We start from the raw sequence: 15151 nt of genomic DNA, 5'->3' as shown, positions 1-15151 counted from the left end.
TAAATGATTTCAGGATTTATAGGGCAGGAATGGCTTGGAGGATGGAAAGGAAGCATGCAAAAATGGAAGGAATACAAGAAGTTGAAGAAATTGCTAAGCTGTCCAGCCTGACCTCTTCGCACTCAAACAATCATAACTTGAGCTACAAAGGTCCAAATGACAAGGTTCTAGTTGAGTTGGAAAGCTAACGTCTGGGGCTTCGATTTGATATATAATTTGCCATAGTGTCCATACAGTTAGGCGACGCGAACGCGTGCTCCACGCGGACGCATCGCAGTGACGAAAATCAGCGTGGAAGATTTCGCCCCCAGCGATTTCTGGGCTGTTTTTGGCGTAGTTTTCGGCCCAGAAAACACAGATTAGAGGCTATAAAGTGGGGGAATCCATTCATTCATAAGAACCAAGCTTTAATAATTCATAATTTTAGGATTATATGTAGTTTTAGAGAGAGAGGTTCTCTCCTCTCTCTTAGAATTTAGGATTAGGATTTCTCTCAATTTTAGGACTGCTTATCTTCATTACAGGTTCAATGTTCCCTTTATTTACTTTACCAATTTAAGTTTATGAACTCTTTATGTTTAGATTGATTTTCTATTATTAATGCAATTGAGGTATTACAGATTTATGATTTTTATTTAGCCTTTTATATTCTTGGCTTTAATTGATTAATTGGAAACTCTTGAGTTATCAAACTCATCGTGATTGATAATTGTTATTTTTGCTAATTGATTTGAATTCCAATAACTTTAGTCTTTCCTTAGGAATTGACTAGAACCTGAGGATCAAATTGATTAGTCCGCTTGACCTTCCTTTGTTTAGCAAAGGTTAACTAAGTGGAATTAAAATCCAATTCTCATCACCGTTGATAAGGATAACTAGGATAGGACTTCTAATTCTCATACCTTGCCAAGAGTTTACTTTATAATTATTTATTTATTTTTTTTGTCATTTAAATTACTTGTTCCTTATTTTAAAACCCAAAATTCTACCTTTTTCATAACTAATAATAAATCATACCTCCCTGCAATTCCTTGAGAAGACGACCCGATGTTTAAATACTTCGGTTATAAATTTTATTGGGTTTTGTTACTTGTGACAACCAAAACTTTTGCACGAAAGGATTCTTTGTTGGTTTAGAAGCTATACTTACAACGCGATAATATATTTGTGAATTTCTTTACCGATAGAAAATCCGATCGTCAATCATCGCCGCTCTTTTGACAGTGAGTTCAGAACGATTGCTGGTGGGCAGTATAGAACGCCCAATGAAGTCCAGCCAGCCTCTAGCAATTGGTTTGAGATCTCCTCTCTTGAGTTGATTTGGGACACCGTTTGCATTGGTTATCCACTTGGTTCCAGGGATGCATATGTCCTCTAGAACTTGGTCTAAGCGCTTATCAAATCTCACCATTCTCCTATTAAAAGATTCTGGATCATCTTGTAGTTGTGGCAGCTTGAAGACCTCTCTTATTTTGTCCTGGTGGAAGTAAATAATCTTCCCTCTAACCAAGGTTCGAAAGGTATAGAAGGTGGCTCCAGTTAATCTCTGCTTATATGTTTGCCACAGATTTGCATAGAATTCCTGAACCATGTTTCTACCCACCTTTGTCTCAGGATTAGCCAGAATTTCCCAGCCTCTTTTTTGAATCTGCTCTTGGATCTCCGGATATTTATCTTCTTTCAGATCGAATTTAACTTCCGGGATCACTGATCTTAGACCCATTGTTTTGTAGTAATGGTATGCATGTTCTTTGGTTAAGAACCTCTCTTGATTCTAAAGTGGTTTTAGAACATTCTCTTTCTTACCTTTTGAAGTGGTTTGTTTTCCTTTAGGAGCCATGATCTTAGTGAGTCTTACCTCAGTGATCACGAAAAGCACACCAAACTTAGAGGTTTGCTTGTTCTCAAGCAAAAGAAAGGAAAGGAGAGGAATAAAAGGAGAGACAAATTTGAATTGTGGAGGAGAAGGGGTGGCCGAATGTGAATTTAAAAATGTGAATTTGAAAATTTTGAAAAAGATATGCTAGGATATATCATTTGTAAAAAGATAATTATCATATGCAAAAGATATAGTTTTAAAATTGAAAAGATAAGAGAGAGATTTGAAAAAGATAAATATACTTTTTGAAAAGATAGTATGATGATTTGAAAAAGATTTGAAAAGAATTTAAAAAGATAGATGAGTTTTGAAAAAGATTTCAAAAGAAGTTTAAGAAGAATGAAGAAAGATTTTTAGGCTTGAAATTATTTTGAAATTGAAATTGAAAAATGAGAATTTGTAACATGTTCATGCAAGAAATCATGGATGGAAATATGAAAATTTGAGAAAAATTGAAGTGAAAAACCAACTTCCTCCCCTCCACACTTCTGGCGTTAAACGTCCAGTTGTTGCTTGTTTTGGGCGTTTAACGCCCATTTGTTGCTTGTTTTGGGCGTTTAATGCCCAGCCAGGTACCCTGGCTGGCGTTAAATACCAGAAAATCCTTTGTCACTGGGCATTTTTCTAAACGCCCAGGATGCTACAATTCTGGCGTTAAACGCCCAGTAGGTGCTTCTTTTGGGCGTTTAACGCCCACAATTCTCTTTACTGGCGTTTTTGTGCCAGTGAGCTCATTTTCTCTGCTTTATGCTCTGAATCCTTTTGTAGCTCTGTGAACTTATGCAATTGATACTTTACCTTGAAGATTATTTATATTAAACTCGTATAATTATTATTTAAATAACAAATAAGCTTTGCTAATGGCTGGGTTGCCTCCCAGCAAGCGCTTCTTTATTGTCTTTAGCTGGACCTTGCTGAACTTTTAATCTAGCCTCAGCTTTGAGCATTCTTGCTCAACATTGCGTTCAAGATAATGCTTGATTCTCTGTCTATTAACAATGAACTTCTTATTAGAGTCAATATCTTGAAGCTCTACATACCCATATGGTGACACACTCGTAATCACATATGGTCCCTTCCACCGAGATTTCAGTTTTTCGGGGAACAATCTGAGCCTAGAGTTGTACGGCAGAACTTTCTGTCCTGGCTCAAAGACTCTGGGTCACAGTTTCTTGTTATGCCACCTTTTTGCTTTCTCCTTGTAAATTTTTGCATTTTCAAAAGCATTGAGTCTGAATTCCTCCAGCTCATTCAACTGGAGCAATCTTTTCTTTCCAGCTAACATGGCATTAAGATTTAGGAATCTGGTTGCCCAGTAGGCCTTGTGTTCCAGTTCTACTGGCAAATGGCACGTTTTCCCATACACAAGATGGTATGGAGAGGTCCCTATGGGAGTCTTGAATGTTGTTCTGTATGCCCACAGAGCATCATCCAGACTTCTTGCTCAATCCCTTCTACGGATAATTACAGTCCGTTTCAGGATTCTTTTTAGTTCTCTATTAGAGACTTCAGCTTGCCCATTTATCTGTGGATGATATGGAGTTGCTACTTTGTGGCTAATTCCATATCGGACCATAACAGAGTAAAGTTGTTTATTGCAGAAGTGAGTGCCCCCATCACTGATTAATACTCTAGGGACACCGAACCTGCTGAAGATATGTTTCTGGAGGAACTTCAGCACTGTCTTAATATCGTTAGTGGGTGTTGCAATTGCCTCTACCCATTTAGATACATAATCTACTACCACTAGAATATACGTGTTTGAGTATGATGGTGGGAAAGGCCCCATAAAGTCAATACCCCATACATCAAACAACTCAATCTCTAAGATCCCTTGTTGAGGCATGGCGTAACCACGAGGCAGATTACCAGCTCTCTGGCAACTTCACAGTTACGTACAAACTCTCGGGAGTCTCTATAGAGAGTAGGCCAGTAGAAGCCACATTGGAGGACCTTGGTGGCTGTTCGCTCACCTCCGAAATGGCCTCCATATTGTGATCCATGGCAATGCCATAAGATCTTCTGTGCCTCTTTCTTGGGCACACACCTACAAATTATTCCGTCTGCACATCTCTTAAAGAGATATGGTTCATCCCACAAGTAGTACTTTGCATCAGTAATTAATTTTTTTGTTTGCTGCCTACTGTACTCCTTGGGTATGAATCTTACAGCCTTATAGTTTGTAATGTCTGCAAACCATGATATTTCCTGAATGGCAAATAATTGCTCATCCGGAAAGGTTTCAGAGATCTCAATAGAGGGGGAGGACACCCCTTCTACTGGTTCTATCCGGGACAGATGATCAGCCACTTGGTTCTCTGTCCCTTTTCTCTCTCTTATTTCTATATCAAACTTTTGCAGAAGCAACACCCATCTTATGAGCCTAGGTTTTGAATCCTGCTTTGTAAGTAGATATTTAAGAGCAGCATGGTCAGTATACACAATCACTTTTGATCCTACTAAGTATGATCTAAACTTGTCAATGGCATAAACCACTGCAAGCAGCTCTTTTTCTGTGGTTGTGTAATTTTTCTGTGCATCAATTAAAACACGGCTAGCATAATAAATGACATGCAGAAGCTTGTTATGCCTCTGTCTCAGTACTGCACCAATGGCATGGTCACTGGCATCACACATTAGCTCGAATGGTAATATCCAGTCTGGTGCAGAAATAACTGGTGCTGTGACCAGCTTAGCTTTCAGAGTTTCAAACGCCTGCAGACACTCTATGTCAAACACAAATGGCATGTCAGTAGCTAGCAGATTGCTCAGAGGTTTTGCAATTTTTGAAAAGTCCTTTATAAACCTCCTATAGAATCCTGCATGCCCCAGAAAGCTTCTGATTGCCTTAACATTAGCAGGTGGTGGTAATTTTTCAATTACTTCCACTTTAGCTTGATCCACCTCTATTCCCTTGTTTGAAATTTTATGCCCAAGGACAATTTCTTCAGTCACCATAAAGTGACATTTTTCCCAGTTTAAGACTAGGTTGGTCTCTTGGCATCTTTTCAGAACAAGTGCTAAATGGTTAAGGCAGGAGTTGAATGAGTCTCTAAATACTGAATGAGTCTACCATATCAGAGAAGATAGAGAGCATGCACCTCTGAAAGGTTGCAGGTGCATTGTATAGTCCAAAAGGCATCTTTTTGTAGGCAAACACTCCAGAGGGACATGTGAATGCTGTTTTCTCTTGATCCTGAGGATCTACTGCGATTTGGTTATAACCTGAATAGCCATCCAAAAAGCAGTAATATTCATGACCTGCTAGTCTCTCTAGCATCTGGTCTATGAATGGTAAAGGAAAGTGATCCTTCCTGGTGGCTGTATTGAGCCTTCTGTAATCAATACACATTCGCCACCCTATAACTGTTCTTGTAGGAACCAGTTCATTCTTTTTATTATGAACCACTGTCATGTCTCCCTTCTTGGGGATAACTTGGACAGGGCTCACCCAGGGACTATCAGAAATAAGATAAATAATCCCAGCCTCCAGTAACTTGGTGACCTCTTTTTGCACCACTTCCTTCATGGCTGGATTTAGCCGCCTTTGTGGTTGAACCACTGGCTTAGCGTCGTCCTCCAATAGGATCTTGTGCATGCATCTTGCTGGGCTGATGCCCTTAAGATCACTTATGGACCACCCAAGAGCTGTCTTATGTGTCCTTAGCACTTGAAGTAGTGCTTTCTCTTCCTGTGAATTTAAAGCAGAGCTTATGATCACCGAAAAAGTGTCACCTTCTCCTAGAAATGCATATTTTAGGGATGGTGGTAGTGGTTTGAGCTTGGGTTTAGGAGGTTTCTCCTCTTCCTGAGGAATTTTTAGAGGCTCTTTTATTTCCTCTGATTCCTCCAAATCAGGCTGAACATCTTTAAAGATGTCTTCTAGCTCTGATTCGAGACTCTTAGCCATGTTGATCTCCTCTACTAGGGAGTCAATAATATCAACACGCATGCAGTCTTTTGATGTGTCTGGATGCTTCATTGCCTCAACAGCATTCAGCCTGAACTCATCCTCATTGACTCTCAAGGTCACTTCCCCTTTTTGGACATCAATAAGGGTTCGTCCAGTTGCTAGGAAAGGTCTTCCTAGAATGAGAGTTGCACTCTTGTGCTCCTCCATTTCCAGTACTATAAAGTCAGTGGGAAAGGCAAATGGCCCAACCTTGATAATCATGTCCTCAATTATGCCTGATGGATATTTAATGGAGCCATCAGCAAGTTGAAGACATATCCTGGTTGGTTTGACCTCTTCAGTCAAGCCAAGCTTTCTGATAGTGGATGCAGGGATTAGATTGATACTTGCCCCAAGGTCACATAGGGCTGTCTTGGTACAAGTACCCTCTAATGTGCATGGTATCATAAAGCTTCCGGGATCCTTAAGCTTTTCTGGTAAGCTTGTTAGGATGACTGCACTGCATTCTTCAGTGAGAAAAACTTTTTCTGTTTCTCTCCAATCCTTCTTATGACTTAAGATCTCTTTCATAAACTTAGCATAAGAGGGTATTTGCTCAAGTGCTTCTGCAAACGGAATCTTTATTTCGAGAGTCTTGAGATAGTCTATAAAGCGGGCAAAATATTTATCTTGTTCTGCTTGGCGGAGTTTCTGAGGATAAGGCATTTTGGCTTTATATTCTTCAACCTTAGTTGCTGCAGGTTTATTTCCTACAGAGGCAGGTTGAGAAGCCTTCATGAGGGAGTTATTATCAGCACTTGCAGGTGTCTGATCCCTCATTGGCGTTTGAACGCCAGGATTGGACGTGGATTGGGCGTTTAACGCCAGGTTCCACCCCTTTTCTGGCGTTTGAACGCCAGAACTGGACATGGATTGGGCGTTTAATGCCAGTTTTTCACCCTTTTCTGGCGTTTGAACGTCAGACTTATTCCTCTCTGGGCTTTTACTATCCTCAGAGGGATTTTGGGTAGCAGGTTGCTCATCCTCTGTCAGCTGTTCCTTTCTTGGCTTTCTGCTGCTTTGAGTTGAGATATTTAATATTTTTTCACTTCTTAATTGAACTGCTTGGCACTCCTCTATTATCTGTTTTGATAACTGCTGTTTTGTCTGATTCAATTGTGATTTCATATCTTTGTTAGCAATTTTGGTCTCTTGTAGCATCTCCTTAAATTCTGCTAACTGTCTTGTTATAGAAGATAGTTGCTGATTGAGTTCTGCAACTTGTTCCTGAGGACTAAAGTCAGTTGATACTGCCTTAGCTTCTTCTTTCATGGAGGACTCATTACTTATGTACAGATGCTGATTTCTAGCAACTATATCAATAAGCTCTTGAGCCTCTTCAATAGTCTTTCTCATGTGTATAGATCCACCAGCTGAGTGGTCTAGAGATATCTGAGCTTTTTCTGTAAGCCCATAGTAGAAGATGTCTAATTGCACCCACTCTGAAAATATTTCAGAGGGGCATTTCCTTAGCATCCCTCTGTACCTCTCCCAGGCATCATAAAGGGATTCATCATCCTCTTGTTTAAAGCCTTGGATGTCCAGCCTTAGCTGTGTCATCCTTTTTGGAGGGAAATATTGATTCAGGAATTTGTCTGATAACTATTTCCATGTTCTTATGCTTGCTGTAGGTTGGTTATTTAACCACCTCTTAGCTTGATCTTTTACAGCAAATAGAAACAGTAACAGCCTGTATACATCCTGATCTACCTCCTTGTCACGCACTGTGTCAACAATTTGCAAGAACTGCGCTAGAAACTCAGTAGGTTCTTCCTGTGGAAGACCGGAATACTGGCAATTTTGCTGCACCATGACAATGAGCTGATGATTTAGCTCAAAACTGCTTGCTTTAATGGGAGGTATACAGATGCTACTCCCATATGCAGCAGTAATGGAGTTAGCATATGACCCCAGAGTCCTTCTGGACTGTCCATTTCTATTTAGGTCCATGATGGATAAAATGGAATTGATATGAATTGCAAACAAAATATATTTTTGTTTTTGTTTTATTTAAGTAGAAACAAACCGAATTATTAAGAATAAATAAAAATAATAAGATAAAATAAAATAATTAGAAATTAAAATGTAAATTTCGAAAACTAAGAAAAAAAATAAATTTGAAAATGAAAATAATTACTTAATTAAGAAGATTTGAAAAAATTTGGATATGATTTTTGAAAAAGATTTTGAATTTTGAAATTTCAAAACTAAGATAAGATAGAATAGAAAGTTTTAAAATAAAAATCTGAATTTTTAAAGGAAAATTCGAAAATTAATTAAAATAAAGAGAAAAGATATTTTTGAATTTAATGAAGAAAGAGAAAAACAGTAAAAAATGACACCAAACATAAATTTTTAGACAAAAAAAAGGAAACAAACAGGAAAACTTTGAATATCACGATGAACGCTAAGAACAACTTCTAAAAATTTTTTAAGAAAACAGAAACGCAAAGGACACCAAACTTAAAAATTTTTATATTCTGAGCACTAATAATTCGAAAAAAAATGAAAGAAAAATAAAATCATGAAATTGACACCAAACTTAAAATATGAAATTAAACTGAAACAGAAAAACTCAATTATTAACTTATAAAAATTTTCGAAAAAATGAAAAAGAAAATAAGGATTTTAGAAAAAAAAGTTTCAACCAAAAACAATAATAGAAGACACAATTTTTGTGACTCTAAACTAAAAAGATAAATTTTTCCTAATCTAAGCAACAAAATAAACCGTCAGTTGTCCAAACTCGAACAATCCCCGGCAACGGCGCCAAAAACTTGATGCACGAATTGTAAATCACACTTTTCACAACTCGTACCACTAACCAGCAAGTGCACTGGGTCGTCCAAGTAATACCTTACGTGAGTAAGGGTCGATCCCACAGAGATTGCCAGCTTGAAGCAAGCTATGGTTATCTTGTAATTCTTACTCAGGATATCAATGATAATCCTTAATTTCAATAGTAAAAAGTAAAAGAGCATCAAATAAATACTTGTTATACAGTAATTGAGAACAGATTGAGGTTTTGGAGATGCTTCGTCTTCTGGATCTCTGCTTTCCTCCTATCTTCTTCTTCACACACGCAAGGCTCCTTCCATGGCAAGCTGTATGTTGGTGGATCACCGTTGTCAATGGCTATCATCTGTCCTCTCAGTGAAAAGGGTCCATGTACATGGCTAATCATCTGTCGGTTCTCACTTGTGTTGGAATAAGATCCATTGATCCTTTTGCATCTGTCACTACGCCCAATACTTGTGAGTTTGAAGCTCGTTACAGTCATCCCTTTCCGGATCCTACTCAGAATACCACAGACAAGGTTTAGACGTTCCGGATCTCAGGGATGCTGCCAATTGATTCTAGCTTTTACCATGAAGACTCTGGATTAAGGGATTTGAACGCTCTGTTGTCAAGAGATGCAATCAAACTCCTGAACCAGGAGCCCAAGAGATATACACTCAAGCTATTACAGATGGAACGTAAGTGGTTGTCAGTCACGCGTTCATAGGTTGACAATAATGATGAGTGTCACGGATCATCGCATTCTTCACGGTTAGGTACGAGTGAATATCTTAGAACAGAAACAAGCGTGTTGAATAGAAAACAGAAGTAATTGCATTAATTCATCGAGACACAGCAGAGCTCCTCACCCCCAATCATGGAGTTTAGAGACTCATGCTGTAGAGATACAATGTAAAATGTGAAATTGTCATCTGATGCAAAATAAATCTCTAAAAGTAGTTTTTATACTAAGCTAGTGACCTAGGTTTACATAAATTGAGTAGACTAAGATAGATAGTGCAGAAATCCAGTTTCGGGGCCCACTTGGTGTGTGTTTGGACTGAGCATTGAAGCTTCCATGTGTAGAGACTTTTTTTGGAGTTAAACGCTAGGTTGTAGCCTGTTTCTGGCGTTTAACTCTGGTTTGTAACCTGTTTCTGGCGTTTAACGCTAGAATAGGGTAAAGACTTGGCGTTAAACGCCAATTTTCATCGTCAAAGCTTGGGCAAAGTATGGACTATTATATATTGTTGGAAAGCCCTGGATGTATGCTTTCCAACGCAATTAAGAGCGCGCCAATTGGGCCTCTGTAGCTCCAGAAAATCCATTTCGAGTGCAGAGAGGTCAGAATCCAACAGCATCTGCAGTCCTTTTTCAGCCTCTGAATCAGATTTTTGCTCAGGTCCCTTAATTTCAGCCAGAAAATACCTGAAATCACAGAAAAATACACAAACTCATAGTAAAGTCCAGAAATATGATTTTTGCATAAAAACTAATAAAAATATACTAAAAAGTAGCTAGATCTTACTAAAAACTACATAAAAACACTCCTAAAAAGCGTATAAAATATCCGCTCATCAGGCATCCTCCTCAGCCTTCTTCTCCTGCTCAGACAACTTCGTATTCAGAGACTCCTCCCGAGATCGTGAATCTGTCAGATCCTTCTGGGAGTTCCGAAGTTTTCCTTCCAAAACATGATAATTTTCCAAGACAGGTTCCACCTTCTTGGCAATAGCAGCAGCCCGAAGAAGGCTGCGGTAGATCCACCTCGCCTGGCCAGAGAGGTCGGCATCCCAGAAAAACTTTTCAGTACTAGGAAGCAACTGGGACTCGATGAGACCCCCAGAATCAAAGTTCTTCTCCATAACAGAGAGAGCCTTCCCAAAGTCCCGCTTTCTCTTCTTCGGGTTGCCAACGACCTTCAAGTCGTCATCATCAAGCCCGAGATCCTCCTCATCAAAAGGAGCCTCCGCCTCCACACTTGGGTTCCCCAAGGTGTTCTCAGGAGGGACCTCAACTTTCCCCAACTAACCTTGGTCAGCCCTGTCAGCCCGACCACTACCCTCCCCGGCATCCTCCTGGTCTTGACTCGCCAAAGGAGTCGCCGAGGAGTCCTCACCACCCTCATAATCCCCTTAGATGAGGCTCATCAGGTCAGCCAAAGTTTTCTTCCCACTAGCCATGGAAACTGTAAGCAAAAAAGCAAAGGTGTGAATGATAGAAGAGAAAAACACTAAAAATGCAAAAAGTATAGAACTCACCAACATACGACCAACCGGCCTCCCGATCCCCCATAACCATACGAGGATTAAGACTTTTCTCGCTGAAAATGGCCAACAAGATATCGGCGATGTTACGATCTTCCGGACTCAACCAATCGTAGGATATTTTTATCAAATAATCGGACCCCGCCCCGAAGCTCCAGTAAGTCGGGATCCGCCTTTCCCCCTTGACAGTAAGCCAGAAGGGTTGATGACCCTCAATTGGCCTGACTTTGAAAAAAGTAGACTTGAAGCCATGGAAGGAATCCTCAAAAAGGCCAAAAATCCTACGACCTTGTTGGGCTCTGAAGGACATATATCCCTTCTTCGCCTTCCCCTGATGAGAAGGGTTTGTAAGAAGGAAAAGATAGAGGAAGAAGTTCGCAGAGGTCGGAAGCTCCAGATATTCACAAACCATCTCGAAACACCGGATGGCAGCCCAGCTGTTCGGGTGTAGTTGCGGCAGAGCAACGTCACAACGGTTCAACAAGCCCATAACAAAGGGGGACAAGGATAAGCGAACCCCCAAGGTCGTGAACATGGGTTCATAAACCCACAACCAATCAACAACCTGTGGAGCTGCCAGGTTCTTCTGGCAAACACACTCCCGAGCAGCGGGATCATAAACCTGATAAAACGTTTCCTCGGGACCACCCCCACATAAGAGCATAGCCTGACGCAAGTCCTGGAGGCCCTCCTTCGTGACCTTGGAAGGGATGTCCTTCACGTCGGAAGAAACCCAAGCATAATGATCAACGAAGTTGGCTAGCGATCGCTGAGCCTGATTCGGAAGAACGAGGCGCTCGGCCATACCTACAGCGGGGGCACCACTTAGTCAGAACGGGAGGTTGGGAACTCTTAGAGCAGTAAAAACAAAACTACAACTCCCTGAGGAGTGCCAAAAAATAGGGGCATATCTGTCATTTCACGCAAATTTCAAATCATGAAACGATGGGGCATTTAATGCCCCGCGCAGAAGTCAAGGAGGCGGCATCAGAGACGAGGTAACCACGCGTGAGAAACACGAAATGCCAACAATGGACTCCCGAGAAGAGGAACACATCCCGTCTCGGCGAGTAGGACAAACGTGCCTAGCCACGAGCTCCAAACCTCAAGGCTAGCGCGTTGGGGACACTGTTACGGACCATCAAAAGTCCAGCTCAACTAGCCGCCGGGTCGGGGCACCACCTAACCCAGGCCCAAACTATCCCTCACAAGGGAAACCCAATAGGTCGGTCCCTGGCACCCGACTCGGTCGATGTCCGACTTTACCACCTGCGCGACCCAGCACACCACGCCTAGCGAACCGGTCGAGTCAGCTTCCTCGAGGCAGCACCCGAAGCCCCGACCCGAAGTCCGAAACGACCTGCACCTCCCACGTGGACAGGGACAGCTCACAAGCACCCTCGCCAGTGGGCTAGGTCATCTTTGGGCCCGCTCAGCACAGTATATAAGGGGAGAGGTCAGCACTCCTCCCGTGGTACACATCACCTTACTTAATTTGGCTATCATTCCGTACGGTCCCTGACTTAATCGTCGGAGTGTCTTTGCAGGTAGCCACACCCTCTCGACCGTTCCACCACTGGTTTCACCAGCCCCCAGCTTCAGACTAGGAACCCACTCCAGGCCACTTCAGGGTCTCGCCCTCTCATCCCTTCATCATCACCCGACCCGTCGAGCACCCGAGATCATCAGGTGACGAACAAAGATGCATAAGACTTTAGACTAATGCATAATATTGTGTTAGTTGTATTGATTTAAATATTTGGTATTATTAGACAATATTAGTGTTGATTATGGTTATGCTTTAATTTTAGAGAATGGTTGGTTCTTGTTATATTTTTTTAAGTGAATTTTAGTATGTTTGGAGATTAGGTGACTTTTACATGCTAAAGACCCGACTTTCACCCGGTTTTTACCCGATTTTCACCCGGCCGGAAGGTGCATAGGTTTCATTAGGTCTAGAATCGGGTTAGGATCTAAAAATTAGGCTCAGTCTATATTTCGGGTCGGGTCTAGGTTAAGCCAAACCCGGTGTGACCCGGCCCATGTACACCCCTATTGATGGTTGACTTTGATGGTTGATTTTGGTATACAGCGTAGCATAATTGCGGAAATGGATCCTCTAAATTTTTTTTAACAATTGAGGGAGTAAAGTGTGATCTCCCACAATTAATTTTATAAGTGTGAATAATGAAGGGTTAAAGATCACACTTTACACTCAATTTTTTTTAACAAGTGAGAGAATCCATTCCCATAAGATATATATATATAGTTAAATACATAAGACGCTGCTTACGGCCCATTGCATTGGCTTCCGTATAGCTTGCCAAGTCAGCTACATAGGAACTAAGAAGCACTATTACTTCACACCAGCTTGGACATTAACGCCATCTCGAACAACTAAAAACTTCACACCCATAAATGCGGTTAGAGTCCTATCGTATACCTTATTAAATCAGTCATCACAGTACCTATGTGTCTATTTATCTGAACCATTCAAATATTTTACGATATATGTCAATGGTGTAAATGACTGGCGTACTGAACTTTCAGTACAAGAACCTGCCTCACCTGAAACGCTTCCTGTACTTTATTGCCTTATTGTTACGCTAGTGTGCAGAGGCGTTGAAATATATAATATAATATTCAGATGGTGCAGATGTGTGATTAAATAATATTGTAGACTATTGAGAGAAAGAGTGCAGGTAGATTCTAGCACTGGTCATTTTCTTAACCCGTTTTATGCTTATGAAAATGACGTTATGAAAAATTGCATTGGTTTTTGTCTTTTTCCTTAACCAAGCTTGAGAGAAAATTTGTCGGCTGGGACATGCAGCCGATGGAAATAGTGGACCTATATTTGAAATAGGATAACATACCATTACAAAAGAAAGATTTTTTTAAATAAATAATTTAATTATTTTAATTACCAAAATAAAAATTTGTAGCGTATTTACTAATTTACATTACATTTATTTATCTCGTTTACAGTGTAAACGAGATATATGTATTTATAAATAATTAAATATAATTTTTGAAAATAATAAAAATATTAATAATTTAAATTGGACCAAACTTTTAAAAATAGAACATTGCAAATAATAGGAAAGATACAAGTACAAAGTTTGTTAACTTTTTTTTATCAAAGACAGAGCGACTTGAACCCACGACCTCTTAATTGGGTATGAGAAAACTATACCATTTGAACTATTACTTGTTGGCGAAGAGATTATGTCATTTGAGTTATTTGAAACGTTCCATTTTTAAGATTTTGGTTTAATTTAAATTATTAATATTTTTTTATTATTTTCAAAAATTATATTTACAAATACACCTATCTCGTTTATACTATAAACGAGATAATTTTAGTGTAAACGAGATATATAAAAATTAAAAAATAAAAAGTAATTTTTTTAAGTTATTGTTAAGCCCTTTTATTAATGATGGCTAAAAACGAATGGTTTGCGTAGTGGTAATTGTAGTCGTACGCATAGTAATTAACCTTTATTGGAGTTGCTATGTTATTGTATGTTGAATGTTGAAGAAAATTGAATGTTAGGTTTAATGAGAATGAAAGCAAAATGGCTGAGCTGAAAAAAATTTAATGTAAGCTTAAAAAATTAATGATTTTGGTAGTAATAGTTCTGTTGCATAAGAAAATACATGTGAAATATTTAATTAGTAGCATATTGAATGAGATTGAATTTGAGTGTTTTTTTTTTTTAACAAGAGAGCTCAACACATTAAGTGGAGCAAGAACAACAATAAGTAAATAGAAAAGTTAAAAAAAAAGAAAAAAAAATCACAAAAAAACTTATCAACCATTTTTTTGCTCCTCCTTCTTATAGTGTACTCCTGATTGAATTTGAGTGTTGAATGGTAAATGCTTTCGTAACCAAATTGAAAATTTTTTTCTTTAAACACATTTTAATTCAAAGCAACAAATTATAATTTTTGCCTTTTCATTTAATTGTTAGATTGAAAAATAATTGAAAAAATTTATTTTTTCTGCTAATTTATCATTCGATCTTATTTATAATAAGTGATACCAGAAACAATGATCAGAATTTTTGTATTTTTTTTATGGTCGTGCTTTACAAAAAAAATATATATTTTTTTTGGACTATCATTTTTAGTATTCTTTTATAAGTTTTGATTTTTTTTTATCAATTATTTATTTATTTATTTTGTTTATAGTATAAATGTTTTTGTTTAGAATTTTTTTTTATGATCTCTAATGCATATTCTTGTACATATAATAAAATTTTTAGTATTCAT

This window comes from Arachis ipaensis, chromosome B01 (genome assembly GCF_000816755.2).
Source record: "Arachis ipaensis cultivar K30076 chromosome B01, Araip1.1, whole genome shotgun sequence".
NCBI classification, from domain to species: Eukaryota; Viridiplantae; Streptophyta; class Magnoliopsida; order Fabales; family Fabaceae; genus Arachis; species Arachis ipaensis.
Note: the sequence above shows the minus strand (reverse complement) of the source record.